This window comes from Paramormyrops kingsleyae, chromosome 2 (assembly GCF_048594095.1).
Source record: "Paramormyrops kingsleyae isolate MSU_618 chromosome 2, PKINGS_0.4, whole genome shotgun sequence".
NCBI classification, from domain to species: Eukaryota; Metazoa; Chordata; class Actinopteri; order Osteoglossiformes; family Mormyridae; genus Paramormyrops; species Paramormyrops kingsleyae.
Window position 1 is genome coordinate 16502115 of NC_132798.1, and position 19527 is coordinate 16521641.

At 46.8% G+C, this 19527-nt stretch overlaps 1 protein-coding gene across 7 annotated transcripts in view; it reads left to right on the plus strand.

Annotated features, from left to right (window-relative positions):
- Positions 1-6571: 6571 nt before the first annotated feature.
- The window catches only part of slc20a2 (solute carrier family 20 member 2), a 35714-nt gene continuing 22758 nt past the window's right edge, over positions 6572-19527 (plus strand). For 3 of the 7 annotated variants that reach the window (XM_072706763.1, XM_072706765.1, XM_072706761.1), the window contains exon 1: positions 17422-17708. The gene's annotated coding sequence lies outside the window, so the exon portion shown is untranslated. Of the gene's footprint in view, positions 7152-7474; positions 7527-10287; positions 10574-17420; positions 17709-19527 lie in introns of those variants that run through there. The other 4 variants (XM_072706767.1, XM_072706762.1, XM_072706773.1 and 1 more) reach the window with 4 other exon arrangements.

Here is a 19527-nt window from a genome sequence, read left to right on the forward strand (position 1 = left end):
AGTTCAATTCAATTTATTTATATACAGTATAGCGCCTTTCACAAGAGTCAGCCCAAGGTGCTTTACATGGGGGTGTTGTGATAAATTCCTGGATGATTTACACTGAGTAATTCAAGAATAGGAAAAAGAAAAGACAAATAAAAGAAAGACAGAAAGAAAGCTAGACGACAACAGGAATGGAACCAAAAATTCCTAAGTAAGGTGCATGAAAAATTAGCTCAAGTAAATTTTGATGTCTCCACCAATGTGTATGGAAATTTAGTAAATTTTAATTTATTATTATTTAATGACAATTATTAATTAATAATGGTTGGTTCCTCCAAACTCAACTGTAGAATCTCCGTGTCAGACTTAAATGGGATTCACTAATTACCATTATCGCTTAGTAACCTGGGTTAGAAGGCTCGTCCAGCGAGCTGCATCACCAGGTAATGTAAACGATTGGCAGCGAAGCTCTTCTCACGGCCGTTGAGAGAGAGTATCGCGATATTTCAGGCAAGGTTGAGGTTTCAGAGTTTAGGAGCCAGTTCGCTCAAAGGCAGTGACTATTGTGAGCACTCAATGAACGGAGGCTATTTACGGCTAGACTGATGCCACTTTACTGATGATTTTCATTAAACGGGTGTAACTTTTGATACATACAATTTTATGAGAAAACACTGACCAGATTCGAATTCAGGAGTGATTTTCCATCAGTTTGACACCAAACATGCCAAACCAGCCTGGAGGGTCACACCATACCATCTGTATTAATTAATTAGCAATTTCTTACATTATGTGTGTTAATGAATCACATCAGTATACAGTATAGGTGTTTTGTGTTGCACATCAATAGGCGTTGCTACTTTGGGTAAGTTCTACAGACACTACATTGCAAATTCACATTGAAACCGCACTTCTTCATTTACACATCTGGAAACGACATATTTTGGTTGGTGTGACTTATTCCAATGATCTGCTCTCCAGGATTGATAACATACACATTGATTCAGTCTTTTACACAGAATAGTAGAGGACAAAGAAGTGCTAACGGACCACAAAGATCAGATAAGGGCTGACAGAGGAATGTGAAAAGGGGGGGTTGTTAAACAAAGAAAGAAAAGACCTCTGATAGTTAGGAGACACATTAAGATACCTGGTGACATTATTTAACTTTCACGATTCCTCTGGGATAACCATGAGATCACGTATGCAGGGGTCGCTATACATATATATTTGGGAATGTCGGTAATTAACCTACAGGCAGGAGATACACGATCTTTTAAGGGGCCACTGTCTTAACAGATGGAAGGTCTTGTGCAGCATCAGATACTGTCACTTACCCACCACTTGGAAAAATCAGGAGGTTCTGCACGGGGAGCTCCACAGGTGGCAGACAGCAGGTCTGTGACGTGTTCTCTTCCTGGGAAAACAGACTGCACATTCAGAGATTCACAATCAGGAAGGGTTGCAATGGGACAGAGATCCTGCACTTAGCCCGAGATCTGGGTGAAATGCTCATAATGACATATTACCATATGGAAGTACAGGGAAAATGTCCTTTCATGTGACCGACACACATCTTATGTGAATTTTTTTTTCTAATTTGCCCTTAGAGTGTAATTGTGTGTTTGATGAGCTGACATCCCATCCTGGGTGTCCCCTGCTTTGTGCCTTATGTTATGGAAACTGTTCAGTTGTGGCAGAATGGGAAGCATGATGACCTCACCCCGCTAAATTTAGGGGTTCGAAGTTTCATGTGTCGGGTTTGCTCTGCCTTCATGCAGGTTGCTCTAAATTGCCCATAGTGAAATACTTCATGTGTGCATGTATATGCTTTGGACTGGCATACATTCTATAGATCAGGTCTCTTTTGGCCTAACAGTCTGCATAACAGTCTTCAGTCCACTACTAACCAGTAGCTCTGCCTGTGATCTGTTATCCAACTGTAGCAAGCTCTCCTAACGCAGACTGCCACCAGCCTTGGCTGTGTAGTAATAAAGATTCTGATTATGATTATGTCCATCTGCATCTTCAGCATGAACCCTGGCCTGGGTATAGAGAATCCTGCTACGTGGACCAACCAATCAGATGTGTTGTTCCTGCCTCCTCTAGTTGCTTGGACCCACCTCATTTGCAATCTGATTGGTTATCTCTCTGAACCAATCATTTTTTCATTCTGCCCTCAGAACATTTTTGTGTACGTGAAACTCCCATGAGCCAGCTCCACTGCCAACAGCCTTTTAATTTATGTGAGGAACTGCAAGGAGGCCTGCAGTCAGTGATCTCAGAGGAGGCTCTGGATTCTACATGCTGGCCGGTTCAGCAGATGCTTTGCCCTTTAGTGCTGGCTAAGCAGAAGAATTGCAGTCTGTCCTTTATTTCAGCCAGGGAGAGCTATTAGAATGGTTGCAATATGGGCATATTAAATCCTTCAAGTTACAATTTGCATTTGTTTTCAATCTGCTGCAGGGAAGAAGTGCAATCCATGGTCCTTGAGAGCCAACAATTAAAGGTGCCACAGAATGAAAATCTGACTTTGCCTCAGCATAGCTGACTAAGGAGAGTCCAGTACAGATACACTGTAAATCTCAAACACTGTTGTTCCCTCTTTCAAATTTAAATTCAGCATATGTAAAAGAAGGTGGTATAATGGGCTGATTCAAAAATCCTAGCTTGTTACAGAACTACTCCCCCGAGGGGCATGTGTGCACAGTTTCCACAAGTGTAGCTGGTGGGAAAAAAAAATATATACTGACAGCCATTCATGTAAGGTTATTTATAACTGGTAGGCTAACCTACTAGTTTGGGTTAGCAGGAAAGTAGTAAACAACATTACAAAGTCCGTGATACTGACATTGGCAAGAGGCTTCTATACTGCCTGTAGCCTACATTTGGTTAATTAAACAAATAACTATTCGATACTAGTCAAAAATATTGAATGCAGAAGCTGTCACGCCTTGTAGGGACAAAAGCACAGAGAACCATAGATCGGGGAAATCGGTTTTTATTAGGGAAATCAGGCACCAGAAATGAAGTTGGCAAGTAGAGATTGTTCTCGGAGTCATGGTTTCTGAGGGGTCAATATCTGGGAAGATCAGTCCTACACAGGCACACCGGGAGAGAAACACACAGGGTAATTACAAGGGTAGCGGGGATGATTGAGGGTAGGAGAAGCAAAGGCAAATGGGGAACTAGAGAGATGTAAGACAAGAGTAAATTACTCAGTAAGTGTATAGAAGGAGCAATACTTTACACTGAGGGTGAGGGTAGGTTGGGATATAATGAGTAGGAACAGGTGCAGGTGACAATCGGGGCAATCAGGGGAGCCCGTCCTGTGGGGAGTGACAGTACAACGGATAGGTAGCTTGAGGTTCTTTGTGAAGAACCAGACCATTTGCCCCAGCCAGAAGGAAGGATCGGGGCAGCGCTGTCAGTCTGCCTTAGTCTTCTGAACACAAGAGCATGTGTGGAGCTACTGGTGAGAACTTGGCAGGAGATTGGGCAAGTCCTGACAAGCCATGACCTGGATTGATGCATTCAGACAAATACAGTCAGTCCTGCTCCAACTCAACTAATGTGTTCCTAAAAAACCTCAGATTCACTTCAATTGTGTACTAAAATACACATATCCAATGGGAAAAGGGTTTGGGGAATCGGACTCCAAAACAGTAACTAACACCAATAATAATAATAGCAATAATAATAACACCAATAAATAATAGAAGCAGTGATGACAGCAGCCAAAACTGTAACAATATGCATTTTAAATAAAAGCACAAATACAACAGATTATGGTATATGGAGGGGCACTGAAGTCAACATGGCAACAGACAGTTGACGAAAAGGAAATTAAGTGAGTTTAAAAACGTTGTCGTGTGTTTTTATATGGTAATTAGTATTTTTTTTAGAATATTTAGACTGACCTGTGCAATGCGGGGATATGCGAAAAGTTCTTTTTTGGATCTGAAAATTGGTTCAACCGATTAACTGAACAGAACCGTTTGTTCATGAATCGGACACCAATACCCTTCTTTTGGATAGGCATTTTTTCATGCAAGTAGTGTTTCTTGTCCTGTTATAGCTTTTCTCTCCAACTGAATGTCACGCAAATACAAATGCAAATTTCGTGATGTATTGGACGTGGGTACTAATATTGCAATCGTGTCAGATTCAAATTCAAGGTGTAATATCACGTGGTGCAGCAGGACTGACGGTACCTTCAATGTAAACACCAGAGAACAATTTAAAATACAGAAAAAACCACATTCTATGGCACCTTTAAAATGATGTAACCTGCTATTCATAAACACATACGTTAATTTTTTTTGTAGCTAGAAAGGTTAGAAAATGCTTCCGTTTAGCAATGTTTTTAAGCCCTCAGTAGCTCATCCTGGACAGAAAATTAATATGACTTCTAAAAGACTGGACTTTATTGAAAATCACACCCAGTCAGCCCATAGAGATGATGAGTGATGACAGACCAGTTCAAGCTGGTGGAGTCAAGGAGAGACAGATGACTATTACTAGCTTTTACTACACCAGAATGTAGGTGAATGATGCACATAGTCCCGGTGGTCTATATGCTAGCAGGACATATGTGAGGAAGCTGGATGTGGCATCAAACATTTGCGCTTCAAATGTTCATTTATAGCTTCAGATTCCTCTATCGTTGTTCTTCTTGGCAATGGACCTGCTCCATGCCCTGAGGATTCCACCACAGGTATCGTATCAGGGTTCTTGTATTACATCATTAATGAAAATGGATTTATTACCCAAGGAGTGAACATGAAACACTAAACCATGCATATAAATTCCGCTTTACCATGAACACAATCTCACATAATCTGTTACACTGGATTACATAACATTACTTTTTCTTGCATAAGCTGAAGGTAACTGGTTAACTGATGATCATACTTTATTGATCCCCACGGGGAAATTCTCTTTTCGCCTACCTCATCTTGCTCTTTGTAGGTGAGAGCAAGCTTGGCAGAAAAGGGCAGCCCAGGGAGCTGAGGGTTAAGGGCCTCGCTCAAGGACCTGCAGACGTGCCGAGGTCGGGCTTGAAGCGGCGACCTTCCGATCAAAGGCACAGAGGCTTAGCCCATGCATTTTTAAGTAGATATTACGCAAAATACATTGCCTTAACCCAGCATTTTCCATTGTTTTTCTGTTGTCAATGCTTAAAAATTGCTGCACTAGAAAAGATGACAACAAAATGTTGAGCTGCAGCATAATGATAATAAAGCTCCCTCATCTTAAAATCTTTCCTCATTATACAGCGCTATGCTTCCCTTGCTTTCTTGGGAGATTATTATTCTTATCACTAGTTGCCGTGCATGTGGGCCCTTGGGCTGGATGCAGACAGCACACCTCCACAATGTCCTCTCCCCCATCTACGGCTTCCCAGAAGCATGTTCATGGTTGTGATGACTGAGCCCATCCTTCTCGTCGCTGCTTGTCCTCTTCTCCGTCAACTTCTCCACGTATTATCGACTTCTCCAATGCACTAGGTCTTCTCAAAATGCGCCCAAAACAGATTACTGTGGGTATTTGTGTTTCAAAGTAAAGTTCAGGTTTGATTTGATCAAGCACCCACGCTTGTTTTCCTTACAGTCCCTGATGTTATTAAACGTCTCAGCTAGCACTAAGGCTCAAAAAGCCTTAAACAGCCTTCTTGTCCTGCTCCGCTATACATCAAGACAAACACCACATTTTGATCTATGACACAGCGGTGAAATGTATGGCACTGTGCAGTTGCACTAACTTTTCCATCATGTAATGCTGTATCTATGCTTGTTAAGTATTATCTGCATCAATTGTGTATTGGTTTGGATAAAGGGGCTCTGGGGCCTGTACTGCGAAGCAGGGTTACTGGCTTATCGGGGTAACTTGGATTTAAGGTAGTCTGGGCAAAATGTAAGTGAACGAATATGAAGTCCATTTAAACTGTGGTACCTTAAATCTGACAAGTTACCCCGATACGCCAGTAACCTCAAATCGTAGTACAGGCCACTGATCTGCTTCATTTTCTCCTGCCATGGATAGAACTACTTTATTGCAATATATTCTACATTCCTCAAATGTTAATCTGCCACCTTCAGGATGAAAGGTGTCACTGCACTTCAGGCAGTTCACCTCTCCTCCTAACGCCTTTTAAGTGCCCTGCGACTTCCATTTAAATCAGCACAGGAACAAAACATTGTAAAATTTGTGCTTTGGGGAGAACATGGCATTCAATTTAATTAAGTTAGGGCATCTTATTTTTCCGAGCACAAAAACACAAAGGATGTAGTTTTATGTGAATGTAGACAATGGGACTCAGTAACCCCGCTTGCGGTGAAACAATGTGTTTCCAGGGTGGAGTTAAATGTAGCCAATCGGTCCCGCGCGTTTAGAGTAAAAACAGTGTCATAAAACAGCGCCTTTCCACCGGCGACTTAAAAGTGAGTATTTGGAAAATATGACGGTGTAGCCGAATTATAAATAAAGGCAACGGGGAGCCCCCCCCATCTGCTCCCATCCCCATGGGCTGTGGGCTCCGGGTTACGTAACTTTGCTTTGCATCCATCTTGGACGCACGTGGACGGCAGCTGGGCAGATAAAGGCTTCATCTAAGATACTAAATCAACGGCCGGATGCGTTTAGGCCGCTGGTTTAAGGTGCATTTTGTGCGCAAACGGCATGTAAAGGCAAAGCGGCCGCGTCTCCCCAAGCCAGTCTCCATCTTACGCGCTCGCTTTAAACCTTGTGGCGGCTATGATTAAACGTCGCCCCCCTACAACCACTCCACCCTCCCCTTTTATTGCATTTTGGCGTGTCCCTGGAATGCCGTATTAACAAAAAGAGAGGATCTCGGTGAATGTGCGCTCGGAGACGCTTCCATCTACACGCCCCGGCTGACTAACCGCTGCCCCGCACACGCACTTCCTTTTTTCCCAAAGCTGTCATATCCCTGCCTTATGGTGCCATCGTGGGCCGGATCGGAGTAACGCCGGGATAGATATGGCTGTCTGCCGCATTTAAAGGGATCATTTTTCTCGGGTGCGGGGGGGCGTCTTTCGTGTGTGCGGATCGACTTGGACCCGCAGATCGACGCCGTGATCCTGTGGGAGGAGAGCCGCTTCTTGAAGGGATCGGCCCGTTTGTCATGCTCCTGTTTCGGGCTGGTAAGTGGGAAATGAAATGGCTTCTGAAAATGCCCCCGCCTCAGTGCTTTCCTGTGGTTTGTTACTGTGGCTGATGAGGGGGCGATCGCATCGGGACTACGCGGTCGGTGTAGAAAAGACTTTGTATGGTGGAAACTTTACGTCGTTACTTATCCTTTCCACCAGTTTATATTTTATTTTCAAGAAAATATGCATCTGTTTGGCACGTTGCGGGGATGTTGCTGTGCTTTCCACTCGCAGCATGCCGCAAACCACATTTTAATGTTACATCCGACTCGACCCGTGTTACTCGCGATAAACTGAGCTCCTTTTCGTTACTATAGGTTTCCTATGGGTCACCTCTTCATCGTTTTCTCGCATTTGAGTTACATTCAGGTCAGGTTTGCCCCGTATCTGGATTGTTCTGCGCTACGTCTGGATGCTTCGCGTTGCTTCGGGCTCTTTTTGTGTTGGTTCTGCATTACATCGGGCCCGTTTTGCGTTACGTTTGACCCATTTTGCGTTACACATGGCTTGCTTCGCTTTGTGTTTGCGTTACACTTGGCTTGCTCCCTGCTGCGTTCAGGTTGCTCCTAACACAGTGTGACACCCGGCGTTATACACTCGCTTTAGGTCCGCTTCACATCCAGCTTTCTGATTGTTTGTCTTCATGTTTGGCTTGTGATTCCTTATCGCTGCTTGACATTTGCATTACATTTGTTTTCCATCAGGCTGGGCATAGCATACATCAGGGTTTGTGTCTGTTCGTTTTGAATGTGCACAGAGTAATTTTGTCGTTTTCTAATGAATACATTTCTTAATTTTTTGTGTTTACAGGTACATGCTTCACTCTGTCAAGTTTTTTTTAGATGGATAGATGCTTTATTAATCCCGAAGGACATTTAGCGATTGAGCTACTTTGTGGGCGCCTCACTCTGTGGTCGAGGTATATTGATTATAAGTAAACGATATGGAAAGCCTGGATTTGGAATTATGGAAAGGGGTCGCCACTTGGTTCACTGTGACCACAGGTCATAAATAAATTAAATGTAACTTATTTTCTGATCATTACTGAACGAGCTGCCCAGGACAGGCACTAAGAAATATTTGGAAATCATAATCCTCTCGGTAAAACGTATTTCGGTCCCTTGTGAAAGACACCTCATATTAATATCTAGTCATTAACGGATAATTGATGATAAACATGTCTTAAAAAGATTTTTAACAATGCCGAGGTTATGCACGAATTTAAAGGGAATTTAATTACTCAGATAAATGCCCGATAATTCTGTCACTGCTGAGGCTCGATGATGCTCGTGGTGAAAACAGGATGAAAAGCGGTTTCGCGACTGTGTGGTGTAGATGCTTAAAGATGTTGCGCAACACTGCTTTCTGACTAAACTGGTCAATAAACCTCACCTTTGAAATGTTCTGTCATTTCCGTGATAAGGTAATGAAATAACAATTCCAGATCTTCAAAAATGTCTCTGTGACCTGGCTTCCCCCTGCTAGGTCCCCCTGACATTATCTCACATATATTGGATCTGTGGGCCCGTTTTTCAGGTACGATACTGCTTTTGCGTTGTGGCCCTGTGAGATTCGGTAGATGTGATCCTGTTTGAGAAATAAAGCACGTTCTGCATCACTTATGCACTTGGTTGACCTATCTTAAGGTTTGGTAGATTCAAAAACAACCATGTTGGCTGCGTTATTAATCATATGACCCACACTTTAAAAATGCCTTTGCACTGTCTCTTCCGTGAATGCAATATTGGCTCATTACCTCATTTAAAGGGTTAATATTAGTCAGGCATGGATACCTGCAGTACCAGTGCTTCACCACCAGGGGTCACATTACCACGATGTTGAAAACAGTCTCGTGGTGCCCGGTCTCTGCTCTGAGGACACCAGTTGAGTGAGCGATCTGGCCATCTATCATTACCCTCTGCTCGAGCAGCAGGACCGCTCAGTCAGTCGTGAAGGGCGTCGCGCCACTTAACGCCTTGTTGACTATTCTGCGCAGGTGACTGACACCGCTCTCTCTTCCTGGAACCTCTGTCCTTAGCTGTCCTATTTTAGTGACCAGGGCCCTTGCATCTGCTGTGCTGATATGTTGTCACTGCAGGGCTGCTGTTTACCAGTGGGTCTCTCTCTCTCTCTCTCTCTCACCTTTTATTTTGTGTGAATGGTGCTTTTTATTGCTGTCCACAGAATCCAGGCTGAGGTTTAAAGTTAATCCGCTGGCCTTTGGTGGTCTTTAGGCCGCACGCAAACAGCAATTTCTGGATGACGCACGTCACGCCTCTTTTGGTCTCCTAAGTGCTGTTATTGTAGGAGAATCGATGACAGATTTGGGTGTGGCCTCTGGGGAGGGCTGGCAGGCGGGGAACCAATCGGGCGGGAGCTTTGTTTTGTGACCACAGTGGGAAATTTCTCACAAACCACTCATTCCTCTTTGTGCTCTGAAGGACCAGGAAGCAGTCACCATTTAAACAACACCGCCTCGCTCACACTTCCGTGTTTGTGTCTGTGTGTGCACCTTCCTGTCCATTCCACAGAGGCGTTAGTTTTGTTTTTGTAGTTTTTTTTTCTTTTTTTTTTAATTTATTCATCCTTCATGTTTATTTATAAAGAACTTATGCTTTCCTGTCATTCTGATTATGTCTGGTTTGATATAGCGCCTTTCGGTAGTGGAAGTCAGCCGCATGTGACTTCCCGGTGGTGTTCTCCCGTTTTCTTGGAGCCTTGAGTTTTCCGGCTGTTCCAAGCACGTGCCTGGTGTTATGCGGTCTGGCTCGCACCTACCTGATGGGATGCTGTCCTAGTGACTGCCCCTCCCATCACGTGTGTCAGACACAGAGGAGTCTCTCTGCCGCTCGGCATGTGATTTTGGCTCTGCTGTCCTCCCAGACACCTCTTTATATCCCTGGACGTTTTACCAAAGCATTTTGGGTGACGGTTGCTAGATGCTTCCAGAAACAGCTGAGATTTGGCTGCACTGACGGGAATCATTGTGACAAACAGACAGAGATAGGATGGGAGGGGCTGTTTGTGAGCTGTGTGGGTTTGTAGGGGGGGGGGGGGGGGTCGGAGCAGACCTGGATGATGGACATTAGCCCAGGCTGATTATTTTTAATAACCCAGTCAGTGGTATGTTTGGACTGTCCCTGGTGACACATGTTGGCGGCTCCTTCGTGGGTCAAAGGCAGGAAAAACTAAAAAATAAAAGCTAATAATACGATAAAGTGGAAAAACCAGCGGGTTGTTATCCCCAAAGGGACAAAGACAGGTTTGTGATTCTAGGAACTGTTTTGAAAAGGCTGTTTTTCTCCCAGAGGACAGTGTGTGATATTGTTTTGCTGGGTGTGCGCTGGCGGGAGGCGTGGCTCTGCAGAGGACAACTTCAGAAGTGACACCGGACCTTGGTGGACACCCACGCCATTGTAATTATTACATTATCGCCGGCATTTATAGTCATTGCGTTATATAACAATCACGCAGTCACATGCGGCTGTAATTACCATATTACTTAATTGTTACGCTGTCACGTTCCATTATGCGTAACTCTCACATTTAACCATACATGTTCAGATGTATCTCTTACCTCCGCTAAGAGATTCCAGTTGTACACTGTAATGATCAGCCCCGAAGATCACGGAAGGGACCATCTTCCCCACCTGGAATGTAGACATTTTGATGATGGGGGCAGTTTTCACGGCCAGCTGGTCGCTGCCGCAGGTGGGTTGGGTTCTCAGTAGGTGTTTAGGTGTCTGTGTTTTGGGGGGGGGGGGTGCTGGAAGAGACACGGAGAACAGGAGATCACTGGTAATCTCACAGTGGGTCACTAACGCGCTCGGAGAAATACAATTGGCCTGTTATTTGAGGCTCTGCAGGCACGTGACCGCGAAGAGGGACACCGGGAGCCGTGATTCGCAGAGGGGCTGTGATTAGAGCCGGAGTTGCCACTGTGGATTACGCTTTCGTGGCGCCTCCTGACTGCTCATTAGCGATGAACTGAAGCCGCTTGTCATCGGTACCTGAGGCTCTGCATTCTCCCTCGAGGGTATGACGTGGTGAGCCCCCCCCATGGATAAGCATTAGCCTCCTTTCTGGCAAGACTTTTAGCTGCTGGTCGTCCTACTTATTTTGGCCAGCAGGTGGTGTCGGTCAGTCCTCAAGTGTCCTGGGATCACCTCTAAGAAGGACTTTGGGGGGGAGGCGAGTCGCTTGAGGGGGCGGGACGGACACACTGAGTGTCATTTATTTGGTAAGGAGGGGGTGGTGAGGATGGCAGGTGGATATCATAAAGGCCTCCCTCCTTCCCTCCGTCTTAATGATGGAGCTGGGCTGGGTCTCTTAGGGATGTTGTCCTGATTCATCGTTTGGATATGAACTTCTGACCTCGCAGTTCAGCTCCTTAACCGGTTCAGTGTGCAGATGCTCCTCCAGTCTGGTCTATGGTGTTAGACAAGCGGGGGACATTTATGAGGCTGGAAAATGGCTCTGTTGCTAGGATGCCAGCACATCCTCAGCCCTTAGAGGGGGTCAGATGGCGCAGTGTGTGATGGGTTCACGGCAAATAGCCGGGTGGCGGTCCACGGGCGGAGCGGGCATGACGGGGGGGTGGGGTGAGTGTGGAAAAAGGCTTTTTTTTGTTTTTTTGGTGGAATGTTTTTTAAAAGAACACGTGCTATGCTTGCAAAATCTCCCCGGGTGGAAACGGCGGGCCCTGTTGTTACAGGTGCGAGGTTTCGTCACGGCCTTTTTCATGCGTGTTCACCCCCCGTCGCTGGGATGTTGGGGAGGGGGGGGGCATTTCGCAGGCTGGGTTTGGTGTGCTGGGCGATGGCATTTGGCACCATTGGCCCCCATGTAAGGTTTGGCTGGTACAGAGACCCGCTTCATGTGACAGGGCTATTTTCAGAACCCCCCCCCCCCCTTTCCCATTGGCAGTGGCCCCAGCTGTTGTCGGGGGGAAAAATAGCAAAGCAGCAACCTCAGATATACGATCCTGGCGGTGGGGGGGGGGGGGGGGTCTTGGTGTGTTTTCTGCTTTTCTTCCCCTGACACTGACTATAAAAGCTGCATCCCTCCCGCTCTTAAAAGCTGCATCCGTTACGGGGGCCGGTGATGCCACTCTGGAGCAGGGCAGTGGGGGGGCGCCTTAGATCAGGCGCCTTAATCTGACCCCATCCAGCAGCATGCAGTGATCTCACCTCGTTACCCTTGTCCTTCCGCCCTGTGTGGTCAGTGAAGGTCACGCTGTGGCAATCCCATGCTTAACCTCCGGCTCGGCCACTTCCTGGGAACCGGGCGGCAGCCCTGGGAATCCAGAGGCTTTCTGGGAAAACGAGGCACCTGGATGCTGAAAGAATATTCTGGGTTTTGGGGGGATGCCTTTATAGCCCCACTGTCACAGGATGGGCCTTACAGTCCCTAATGCAATTGGGAATCAAGAACTGACGATTTGTGTCCTGCCCTCGCCCCTCTCTGCCTCTGTGCTGCCTCGTCCTGCCCTCGGCCCCTCTCTGCCTCTGTGCTGCCTCGTCCTCCCCTCGGCCCCTCTCTGCCTCTGTGCTGCCTCGTCCTCCCCTCGGCCCTTCTCTGCCTCTGTGCTGCCTCGTCCTCCCCTCGGCCCTTCTCTGCCTCTGTGCTGCCTCGTCCTCCCCTCTGCCCCTCTCTGCCTCTGTGCTGCCTCGTCTTCCCCTCGGCCCCTCTCTGCCTCTGCTGCCTCGTCTTCCCCTCGGCCCCTCTCTGCCTCTGTGCTTCCTCGTCCTCCCCTCGGGCCCTTCTCTGCCTCTGTGCTGCCGCGTCCTGCAGTGTTTAATGTACTTGCATGTTCAATGCTTCTGATTATGCTTATGTTTGTTTTTGTTTTTCTTGTAACGTTGTCACGGTGACAGACCAATCCAGAGCCCCAAGTCACCAGATAGACTCAGAACTGGGCTTTGATGGCTAATTTTAGCGCCTTCAAGCTTCATGAATCGACACCGGCAATAAGTGAGGAAAGAGCGGGTGTGCGGGGGGGGAGGGGGGCTGGGGGGTTTCGGGTTTGAATAAGGAATCGACGCCCGCTCTGTCTATCACGGCATGGTGTTTCGTCCTGGAGGCTGCCCCATAGGCAGGGTTAATCCAGCCGTATACTTCATATGAAATTGGCAGAATCTGTCAGAATACTATCTGGCAGTACTATGTTGCATGATGTGTAATCTCCACGGTGAGCGCCCTTTCTGCATGCCACCTGTACAGGGTGCCCGAGGTGAACTTTTTCGGTTGTTTTAATCCCACCCACTGGTCAGGATTGGCTAAATGTGACGCCCTGGGGTTGGTCAGCAGGACTAATTACACTATTACCAGCATGCTTTGCACTGCACATTGAGTATCTTTTAAATACACATTAATTTACAGTATTTGATAGTAGGGGTGTAACAATACATCGATTTGTATCGATGTATCAATTCAACGGCAAACAATCCGACATATACATGGTCCACACCAGGGGTGCCCAATACGTCGATTGCGATCTACTGGTCGATCGTGTGGCATAAAAAATAGAGGATGGATGACACGTTCAACCGCACCAGCAACTGCCAAACTTCAGCAATCCAATTTATTTCTACTAAACTTAAGAAAGGGTATAAAAATTAATGGGGGAGCTGGACCAAGTAAGAAGCCAAAAACAGACCACTTCCATACGGAATGGGAGGAGGACTGTTTTATTTCACCATGTCATATTCAAAGTGCATTTGCCTCCTCTGTCAGTCTACCATTGCTATTCCGAAGAAGGGAAATGTGGAGCGGCATTTTCGGACTGTTCATAAAAACTTCGACATTAACTTCCCTCCGAAAAGCGAGCTGAGAAATAGAAAGGTGAAGGAACTTAAAATCCCAGTTCTATTCAAAAATACTTTATTTATCCCAAAGGGAAATTAATAATAATAGTAATTGTTTGATTTATGGGACATACTTGACTACACTAAATTTTGTTTACAGTTCCTAATAAAATATGATAAAATGCTAATTATGTTCACCTTTTTTTTAACTCATTGAAATGTAAAGGGTTGTGTGAAATTTCATCATTTTGACTACTAACCCCAGTATGGAACTGAATCGTATCATATCGTGGGAATTTCTGAGGTATCAAAAAAAATCGAACCGTTGGCTTAAGGAATCAATTCTGTATCGTATCGCGAGAAAAGCTGTGATTTACACCCCTATTTGATAGTAAATATCATAACCGTGTAATGTTTGCCGTGGAATACGTCTGTTTCATTAACGTCTACACTGTCAGAATAAATGGTGCAGCCCTGGTACACTTCCTGGTACATGTACCCCAATGGTACAAAATATTCCACAGAGTCCATTTCTGTAGCTTAAAAGGTACATTTACCTGCAGCTAGAGTACAGTTGACAGAGCCTTGAAGGTACAGTCCCAGTGACAAGTAAAAGTACACTGCAAGCTATAAATTGTTTTTTTTTTTGTGACAGGTGTAGCTGTGAGTGTCGTTTAGCTGTCTGTGCTGCTAGTATTCAGCCAATAGTGGTTGAGAACAAGTTTCATCTCCTTCATTAAAATGACTCGCATGCTTGCCACAATAAGTTTATTTGCACACTGCGTATGGGTCTCCTGCATCGCAAACCTCCTGCGCTTCCCTCTGGGGTTTTGGCGTGACACAGACTGAACAAGGTGGCTGCGTCGTTTTAAGTCTGCGAGAAATTGTTCTTGCCGACAATTTCCGGACTTGGCTGGAAGTGCCCGGCCTGCATCGCGGGGTGAGCAGCCGCTGGAGTTGTGGCGTCCTGTGCTGCATTCTCAAAGCCCCTCTCTCCGCATGCTAGCCGAGGGTCGGGAATAGAACAAAATGAACTTGTAATGATGCTTTTGTACATGGTTGGTTGGGTTCTTGAGGTTGTTTCAGGTCTATGTGAAATGCCCAGAAAGCCTGCGCTTATCTTATCCCATCTAAAAACTGTAAGCAAGCAGATTTTTAAAAAACTGTTATTTATTTCTTTCTTTAATTGGAGGGCGGTGATTCAGTGGGTGGAACAGTTACCTCGCACCCCCTGAGTTAGAGGTTCGAATCCCGCCTCTGATCTCTCTTTATTCTAGGGGTTTCCTGCAGGTCTTCCTGCTTCTTTCTCCAATCCACAGGCTAATCTGTGTCTCTCAATTGCCTGTAGGGTAGGACTGTGCATATTTATTTGCCCTGCCAAAGTCTTGCCTCCCGGGCAGGCTGTATGTGCCCCAGTGCTGCCTGGCTCTAGGCCTCCATGTGAGCCAGTCGAGGGTAAGTGTTTGGCACATGGATTGGGGGCCGTTTGTTTATTTACTGCACTGTAAATGTGTAAAGTGCCTAGGGATGAAGCGGTTACAGGTTTCATGGTAAACCACAGTAAAATCCCTGACAGTATCACCATTTCAAATTTTAATCATCATTAATGCCATGCCTGGGTACCGTGCTTTGAAGAACTCAAAGTTCTTTGCATCGCCCAAAGATAGCGTCCGGCTTCGCCCAAAGTTAGCGACAGTCTCAGACCCCGACGCGCAGGTACAGCATTCAATCTGACTTTGTTGTGTGTCAGTGACTGTTTGTGGTTTTCAGTATAAAACTTGGTATACTGAATATTTTTGTCACTATAATCGTGCTATAAAATGTCATATTGAAAGTGTCTGTATAGAACTCTGTAGCCCCTCCTTTCTCACCCAGACAATCACAAATGGTATTTTTTTTCCCTATAATTTAAAAATGTATTTTCCCTATCTTACCCTGCCTAATTTGTTTTTAGAGGATCCTGCCCATCAAGACCCTCAGCTAAGTTTGCGTAATTAACATTTATCTCATAAAAATCCCTTGTTTTAATATGCAGGTCACACTGGTTCTGGAGCGCAGGACATACCACACTTCTGTCCAGTTTATATCGGTATTAAGAATTTCTTTTATTTTTATTAAAGAATAATCCAGAAGAGATTGGACGGGGGCTGGAACCGCACCCCCCTCGTTATTACCTCACACCTCAGTTTTTCTCGCCTAAGTGTCAAACCCTGCGTGTCCCCCAGCTACGGCCCAGTGTCACACTCATACTGGTAACCGGTAAGGATCGTGACACAGCTGACGGATGCAGAATTAGCATCTGAATAGTAATCAGGCTGCTAAGCTACACAAACCGGCGCATTAATGCAATAGCGTCAGTGCTGGGGAGTACTGAGTGAGCAGAGGTGTGGCACTCTGGGCCTCAGCCCCCCCCCCCCCCGCCGCCCCACCATTGCCTGTTTGTCCCAGGATCTGGCTTGGCACCACCTCTGTCTGATCTCGGCTTCCCTCCTCAGCTGGTACACGATGTTCAGTCATATCAGTGGTGACTTTCCTGAGAACAAACCCCTAACCCTACTCCTGATGGGGGTGTTTTCCCACTTTGTCCCCCCCCCCCCCCCCATTGCATGTTTATTAATAAAGTCTTAGGATAAATGAACGTGGTCCTGTATTTTGAGGCTGACTGGGCAGTGCTTCACGCTGACGGCCACCTTCAACGCGACTCAGAACTATTTTTATTATTCAGACATCATGTCCGTTTGCTTTAGTGCAGTTTGTGCTCCATAACAGCTGGCTGATCCCCCCCCCCCAGCCCCGCCCCCATCAGCCGTTTGGTTCCGTGCTGCAGCTGTAACCAGACCCCACGGCCAACTCCTGAGGAACGAAAGGTCTCCCCCTTAACAACCCCCCCCCCATAAGCCTTGGCTTTTGGTGCCTACGCCACTGCCTATTCTAAGTCCCCCCCCCCCAACGAAAAGGCTAAGGACCGTGGGGGTGTTGGGTAGGCCATGCTCTGGTCTCTGTGGCAGTTTAGCTGGTCTGTGCCTGTCTGACCAGGCCTTTGCTGGTTATTTATATCCTTCATTTGAGCCCCCCCCCCTGCAGAGACTACTCTGTATATAAGATGTCTTCCCGCTTCAGTGCCAGCCCACAGCCCCCTCTGTATGTTTACCCCTGTATTCTTCCCCAGGTCACTGAGAATGTCCCAGTATGGCTGTAATATCCTGGGTCTGTGTCTCTGTGTCTCTGTGTTTGGGATTAAATGTTCCCACAACACAAATCACTACCAACTCTTTCTTTTCCCAATCTCAGTTTTTTTTGGCATGAGGTTGGTAATCCAACATTGCATTGGTGTGTGTGTGTGTGTGTGTGTGTGTTCCACACTGGATCAATGATTGGAGCGGGAAGCGACCCCCCCCCCCCCCACCCAGACGGCCTTCCGGGCATTCCAGCCCAGTGAGTGCCCCCACGTGTGTGCACTTGTGCGCTCGCGCCCCTCCTCCCTGTGGCCCATACTAATCGGGGGCATCCCATGATGCCACTGGCTGGATCATGTGCCACAGCACTGAATAGCTGTGGGCAGGGGCGGATTAGGTGCTGATAGAGCGGACGGAGCCGCTTAGGGGATCAGAAAGCGCTGGAATTGCGGGCCGTCCGGCAGTACGCCTCTCCACACGCAACGTGAGACCACCGCGACCGGCTGGTGGGGGGGTAGTGCCGGAAATCCTACACCGGGGGACCGGAGACGCCGAGAACCGGACAGCAGGTGAGGGCTGATTCGTATGGGTCTCCTTTGGGTTGTCCTGCAGTCTTCTGCGTCTTACTGACCTTTTGGGGCAGGAAAATGGCACCTTTGGTGTGTGGACACACGTGTGCCCGTCTTGCATGGTAATACATGCATGTGTGCGTTTCCATGAGAGAGACAGTGTGTGGACGCTTGCAGTCGGGACGCTGAAGCAGACTGGGGGCTTCCTAGAGAGAGGAAGGAGCGTGGCGAACCCAGCGGCCATCGTCATGGGAACCCCCCCCCCCCCCCCCCCAGGATGCTGACCTTTTCAGCCCCTAATGTTCCCTCCTTAAAAAAAAAAAAGAAGATATTCTTACGGCCCCTTAAAGCAGCTAAGTGTACCCGAGAACGGAGATGACAACAAGCGTAATGTACTGAGAACTGTAGAGCATGATGGAGAACCCCCCAGAACAGACCTTTTGTTTCACGGCTGCATAACTACAGCGTTAGTCAGAGAGACGTGGGAAGCAGGCACGCCGAAGCCGCGTGCCGTATCGCACTGAGGCCAGACTCATGGGCCCGCAAGGCGAGACTTCTTTACGGCACCCTGACACTGCTCTTGAGAGTCTCTGCTGCTCCAGGAAGGGCACTATATAAAAATAGCCTGGATAGAATGGAAGGGCAGGTTAGGTTAGTGGGAGCAGGGTTAAGGTTAGAGCAGTCGGTAGGGGTAGGCTGCAAAGCGGTATGACAGGATAGCGTTACACTGCACTAGCATAAGGCTACATGCTAAATACCAGGAAGATGACTCTCCAATCACCTCAAGGGATTTCAAATGTCATGCTGAGATACCATGGTAGAGTGCTGATGTCCTTGTCTTTTGAGACCGTATCTGTGTTGGGGTCCTGTGTTTGATGGATTCATGCTAGAGCCACAATAGCTAATCCCAATCTTTGCTAAGCCATTCTCCCGTTTTCTCGATTATTGTCTTGGTGAGATTCGAATGTCCACAATGACGACGCAGTGAAAGCGATGAGAAATGGCCGGAATCGGTAGTTCTGTGGGGACCGTTTATCCAAGGGTCTGCGTGCCCCAAAGCTGTTTGCAGATCTAGCAAATGCTTGCCCAACTTAGCAATTTGTTTAACGTGCAATTTACCTTTTACTGCATGATGTTATTGGCTGTGGGCATCTGGAGTAGGGCAGGGGTTAAATGTGAGGAGCTTGGCACCTGTGGCAGAGGGTTCCACAGTGCATATTGAGGAAATCAGTGGAAGCCTCTAAAATAGAGATTGTAATCTTAAACCGTGGTCTCTCTCCCAGCTGGTGGAGCCCCAAGCACAGATGTAGGGGTGGGACTTTCAAAGTTTGGAAGCTACCCTCGCGCTTCCCATGCTGACCTGATACCAGAGTCCTCCTTAAATGCATCCTGGGAGGGCGGCTAATTTATACCCTTTGTCTTTTCAATAAATGGGCACCAGTGAGATTGTGGTTTCAGCAGAGTGAACCTGAACAAACCCACAAGTGGATGTGAAAGAGGCTCCCTGCAAGCAGAGTCCTGATTGGTCAGGAGCCGGGGTACCTGATGTGTGGTTGGAAACCGCGGGTCGTGATTAGTGGGGCTGTGGAAATTTGGTTTATTTATGCTGGTTTCTTGTTTATACCTGGGGAGCATGATTACGTCTGGCTAGTCTGGGTTGTATAATTGTGTGTTGGAAGCCTTTGCTGATTTATTTAAGCCTTTAGTCTGTCCTGTCTGCACTGTTGAAGATGTTTTGCAAGTGGCATCTTGTTTTTCCCATGGCCAATAAGTGTCAGGCATAAGCTCATACCAATAGTGTATTCAAAGACCCACAGAA